The sequence below is a fragment of the Corvus hawaiiensis genome, chromosome 18 (assembly GCF_020740725.1).
Source record: "Corvus hawaiiensis isolate bCorHaw1 chromosome 18, bCorHaw1.pri.cur, whole genome shotgun sequence".
In the NCBI taxonomy this organism is placed as follows: Eukaryota; Metazoa; Chordata; class Aves; order Passeriformes; family Corvidae; genus Corvus; species Corvus hawaiiensis.
In genome coordinates this window covers 10,175,937-10,181,936 of record NC_063230.1, presented here as the reverse complement: position 1 = coordinate 10,181,936, position 6,000 = coordinate 10,175,937, and positions in this window count along the sequence as shown.

Here is a 6,000-nt window from a genome sequence, read left to right as displayed (position 1 = left end):
GCCCTGCTCAGAGCGGCGGGAGCTCTGTGACCAGCGCTGGTGAGAGAGGAAGGAGGAAAGGAAACAACCACTTCCACATACAAGGGTGCCACTGTGTTCCCATTTTAAAAATCACACCGCCCTGGGAAGAGCCTGCACGTATTTTTTCTGAAGTGCCAGCCCTGATTATGGCTTTAGACACCTCCTTCCAGCAATCTGAGGTGCATCGCCCACAGTGCAGGGCGTGGGGGGCCAGGTCCAGTCTTCAGAAAACCCACATATTCTTTCTCTCTAGCACAGACAGCGAGAACTGGAAAAATCTCTGATTTTAGCTGGACAAAGGAGACGTTGACGATTTCAAATCTGTCCTTGGTTTCCTTTTATAGAAACAAGACATGTGCAGCGATGATTCAGAAATGTAGCTCCGGAGATTGCCAGGGCTGCTTCACACCAGCTCCTCTGAGCTAAGCAGCCATCCTCAGCAGAGCCTCCATGCTCAGAGTTACCCACCCTGGGCATGGGGTCCATGGACCAGGAGCTGCACTGGGTCCTGGGTCTCACATCCCATTTCTGGAGGCCAGGAGAAGCCCGTTGGTCAGTGGGAGCGCTGCTCTGCACTGCATGGATGGTCAGAATGCATCTGTGGTCTGGCACGTGTTGCAGTCATTCTGGACAGGTTCTGCTGATCCCTGAAGTTTTAGTCCATTTCTAAAAAATATGCTGTTTACTACATAGCACTGATTGCTGAGCCCAGGGCCACCACAGCCAGCACACACTGTCTCTAGGAAGTCCATCTTAACTTTAGATTGTGTAAGAATTTCCTCCACTGGGAAATGTAAATGTCCGAAAGAGCCCCTCGTCAGCCCTCGCGCTGGGAAAAGGTTCCCCATGCTTCAGAGAAGATGAGCAGGCTTTGTCTGAACAAAATCCTGTGCAACAGTGTGACAGCCGTGGTGACAGGGAACTGAACCTCTCTGGATTCCAAGTGGAGAAGTTTGTACTCAAAGCAGGGGCCGAGCACTGGAGGAGGAACTGGACCCGGGGCGCTCCCGGCCCACAACACACAGGGCAAGAGCTCTGTCACCCAGGCAAAGAAAACCCGGGGCTGTTGTGCAGCACCATCATTTAGGTATTTGTGAAACAGCTAAACAACACCTCTGAAAATAAAAATATTTCAGACATTTCAACAGCTCTGCTCCATGAGCCCACTAGTGCCCAGACTTTGCAGACACTGAGGCTGCCTGAGCCCGAGGTGCCAGGGAGCAATCCTCCTCCATTCCAGTCACAGTGGGCACCGAGACGTGGGAGACAGCAAATGCCTGCAAACACCCCGACTGACTCCAAGGGGCTGTTTCCTTGGCTGCACTTTTCCAGGATGTTTCTGGGTCACTTGCTTCCGTATGAGGCATTACCTGGACTCGTGTGAGCTGTGTCACCCCTCATCAGTCTCACACTGTGGCAATAAATAGAGTCCAAGCGGAGACAGAATTTTTTTCCACCCTGAAGTCTGTAAAAGAAAGGGCTGCAGGAGTTGGGAGATGGAGCATCACCTGCCTCCGGCTCCCATGCAGATCCCAGCAACGCATCACACTCCAGGCTGTAATTCACAAGGCATATTAATCATGTAACAAAGAAGTCGCTTGGGATGTTGAAAAATAAAAACAAGGATGAAAAATATAAATTTTTTTCAGTTGGGGTGCAGTGAGGCAGGTTTTCCCCCACACAGGCAGGTTCCTCCCTGGAAGGAGAGCCTCGCTTCCTGCACACCCAGGGGCCCATGACCCCACTCTCCGTCACACCCCATGAACCATCCTCCTCCTCCCAGCGCCGCGGGAAATGTGCACTCCTTTCCTACGAGTTCCCATGAAATCACAAAAATGTTGGGGGTCTGGTGAGAGGAAGCACTGCCTTTCCATCCATTCCTTGCCTCCCATGGAGGAGGTTTGAAAACAACTGTCCTTGTGTCCGTGTGTGCCTCGTGCACGGCAGCTGCAGAACGGGTCCTGCACACAGGGTTATGGCGGGACCACGCTGCATTAGGGACCCCATGGTCAGGGTTAGGAACTTCTTTCTAATGGGGTGACCCCAAGGAAGTCAGATGAACTCCCTGTGCCCACGAGATGAGCCCAGACTGGGCAGGAGAAGGCACAGCATGGCACCAGCCTGTGCTCACCGGGATCTCTCCACGGCTTTCACCAGCCAAAGCTCCATGACAAAAATGTCAAATCTGGAATTTTAACCCATAACAAACCCATGAAATCCCAGATGCATTTCCATGAAAGCATCCAGTCCCCTTCCTAACCATGCCTGGGCACACACAGTGGGGTGCCAGCACAAGAACCTCCAGTGGAGTCACAGGCTTGTAACAACTGCTGCCAGTGGGGTAACTGGTTTTACTGGACAGTCTGGTCCCAAGGAGGAAGGTTTAGGTGATACATCCCTTCCCTCCTCTCAGGAGCCTTCCCAAGGGTCTTCTCCAGCCATCACAAACATGCACACATGTATGCAGCTTGTCTGGGGTGTGGGACACAGCTCGTCTCGTGCCACCTTGGGCAGCAACAGCAGAGCCCATGTGTGCCCGTCTCACTCATTCCAGAGCTTTTGTGTTTGTCAGCTCCCTAAGACAGACACTGGAGCTGCCGCACGTCGCCTCCAGCAAAGTCCTAGGGAGCAGGGAGAGCGTGGCCCTGGGAGGAGGCAGCTCTGCTGCTCTGATCTAACCGGGAGTGACACAACGGCTGGGGGCCAGCGGTGGCCACCCCCTTCTCCTGTGATCCTGGACTTTTCATCCACAGTGCTGCAGTGGGAAAGTCACAGCCTGAGCAGGGCCACAGTGGGCAGCTGGGCCATGGGCTGGAGAAGGTTCTTTTGTCACAGACCCCTCAGCTCAGAGCAGGGGATGATTTCCTGATAATTTCCTGATTTCAGTCGGGGATCAATTGGCCACTTGCTCCCGTTCCTTTCCCCCAGGACCAGGGCCTCCAGCTCTGCATGCAAAGCAGTCACTCCCTATTTCCAAATGCAAATGCCTCTGTGAAAGGCCTTGCTTTGAAACCAGCATTATTCCCCAGGGTCCCGACCCTCCCGCCACATCCCTCACCCCGGCCTCTAGCCCAGCCTCTGCCTCTGCCTTCTCAGAGTAACAAAGGTTACAGGAAATAAAAGCAGAGCGATTACCATCTGGGAATCATCAGGCAGAGCCCAGAGGGATGGAGCAGGCTGCAGAGACCGGGCTGACCCCACGGCCCACCACCCGTGTGTGCCTCAGCCCCCCAAACCCCAACAGCCAGCCGAAGGCTGCAAGGACCCAGCCCCAGGAGCACGGTGTGAGGGGCACCGAACCAAGCTGAGCCAAGCCAAGTGACACCCTGCACCCCACTGAAAGGGGCTGGAGGGAAGAGTGGCTGCCATGTCCCTCCTCGCACCCCAGCACAGCAGTTCTGCACCCCCAGAGCCAGGCACAGGCAGCCCAGGATGGCAGCATACAGCGATAGCTACAGCAGGGCCACAAAGTGCCTGGTAGCTCCATCTCACCCTATCCTCATCCCATGACCCACTGCCAGTGTGGCTGAGGAGCATGCAGCTGGATGGGTCACACACCTTTGCTGGCCCCAATGCTGGGGGTCCCTAGGCCACAGTGGGAACAGGGATGGGGATGGGGATGTCCCACAGTTCCACACTCCCTGTAACCCCTCGTGGGCGGCTGTGCCCATGAATGGAGTCGCTGCTCCTCCCTGTCATCAATCTCCCGCTCTGTCCACTCTGGAGCCTGGAAATAAATCCCCCTGTAAATCTCCGCCACAACCGCTCTGTTTTGGTGGTGGAGGGCCCCACATTCCTGAGTTTCAGACTGCAGCCACGTCTTCAGGAGCGGAGCCACAAGAGCTTTCTGATGGTTAATTGCTGGCACACTCTCACTGAAAACATGAAACACCCCCTGACAAGCCGTGTGATTTATTACTGCCCACTGCAAAACGGAACAAAATCAATTGGCTATTACCTCACTTAGCGAAGGCTTGTCACCGCCTGGGAGCAGGGTGTTAAAAATAAAAGCCAGGCACAGCCCCGGCTGCGATCCCCACGCTGGGGCTGCTCCACCTGCTTTGCCACAGATAACACCTGGGCCATGCCAGGGCCGGGCTCCGTGTGCCCTGATCGCTGCCATGCTGGTGCAGCACCGGCTCATTCCTGCTTTGCTGTTATTAATCACGCAAATGCCACTGTGAGCGCCGGCACAGCAAATTTTACAAGACATGCAGAGCAGTGACAGAATATTTATGACAGAAACGTATCCTTTAATTAATCAAATTCATGCAACCCTTCCTGCCCTGGCAAGGCAGACCCTCCATGCCCAGGAAAACACCCTGTGCTGGTCGTGGCTGCCTTCACATGCAGGTGGAATGTGCCAGGGAAAGGGACCTTCCATCCACCCATGTCTGAGTGTGACAGCCTTGGCTTTCCTTGGCTGTGAGTGTGTCTCTGAGCAGACACCCTCGGTGTGCCCAGCACAGGCTGCTGAACACCCATGCTGTGGCAATGCTGATGCAGCTGCCTCTGCTTGCATTTCCAAACGTGCAGGGAAACCCATATACTGCCCTAGAAAAGCGACCAGAGAACTTCTCTAGCAGAAATCTGCCTGTATTTCCCCAGTGCCAGGCCTTTTCCTTGGCAGGAAAAGGGAGTGAGCCATAAACCACCACAGAGGCAGTCAAGGTCTGGGAGCACACGCCCTGTCAACAGTGGAACAGCTCATGAGCCAGGGCCAGGGCAGCTGCCACTCAGTGGGACACTGCAAGCAGTGCCAGTGGGACAGCGCCGTGCCTGGCAGCCCCGGGTTCCTCACCATGATGGATGTGAGGCAGAGTCCTGAGGGCAAGCAGGGACCCTGCTCCCAGCTGTCTCCACCGTCAGTGCAGGGTCAGTGTTGGGGACCATGTCCTGGTGCATGTGGCACAGCCCTGGGTGGCAGCTCAGGACCTGGCAGAAGTGGCTGAGGCACATTTGCAGGATATTTCAGAAACTGAACAGTCCCTCTCTTTACATTTCATCGCCTTTGTTTCGTACCCAAATCACTTACAGGCTCCTCCAGTCATAGCAGGGAGATGCTCCTCCCATGAAGCTCCAAACTGTGCACAGCATAAAGAGGCTGCATTATTTATAGACTCTGGATGGGTATTTCACACGAGGTCCGGCCCATTCCCAGCATTCCCTCCATTCACAGATCATTAAGTAGCACTTGCTGACATACAAGGCAATGCAAGTGAGTGGGGAACTTTGAATATTGCCACCCAGCCCCACAGTAAATGAGATTCAGGATGTAATTGTCTGAAGAAGGGGGACAGTTCTGCCCTCCCAAACAAATCTCAGCTCAAAGCATCTATGCAAGCACCCCGCACTAACGCTGTTGCAGGGGGACCCGTGGGACCCACATGGCCTGGCCACCACCAAGGGGACGTGAAGGCTGCCCAGGGCCCAGTAACACCATTGCTGAGCCTAAGGGGGCTCCCCACTGAGTTCATGGCTGCAAGGTAATCAGCTTGTGTGGACAAAATTCCTCTAAAACTTCAGGAGCAGCACAGCACAGAAGAGCAATAAGGACAAGGGCAGACCCCAAGGCTTTAACTCAGAGCATGGCAGGTACAAGAAGGGGTCTCCAGTGTGAGCAGCAGGAGCAGATGTCTGTGCCCAGGTGCCGCAGGACATGGCTCTTTCGTGGCTGCCAAGGGTTCTGTGCCCTGTGACCATCCTAGCTGGGGTGCTTGGAGCAGCGACTGGCTCTGCTCCTGGCCCCCAGACCCCACTCCAGGCAGGCAGTCAGTGTCCCTGCTAAGGGCTCATGGCCACCACATTCCTGCCTACAGCTGGAGTAAACCTGGGGGTGTGTCTGCCCCCACCTTGGGCTGCAGCCCAGCAGAGACAATGGCAGGACGTGACTGTGGGGACATCTGTGCCTGATCCAGGAAACATTTTGGCATCTAGTAGAAGTAGTGGGTTGTTAAAAAGGAAAAAAAGAGATGTGTG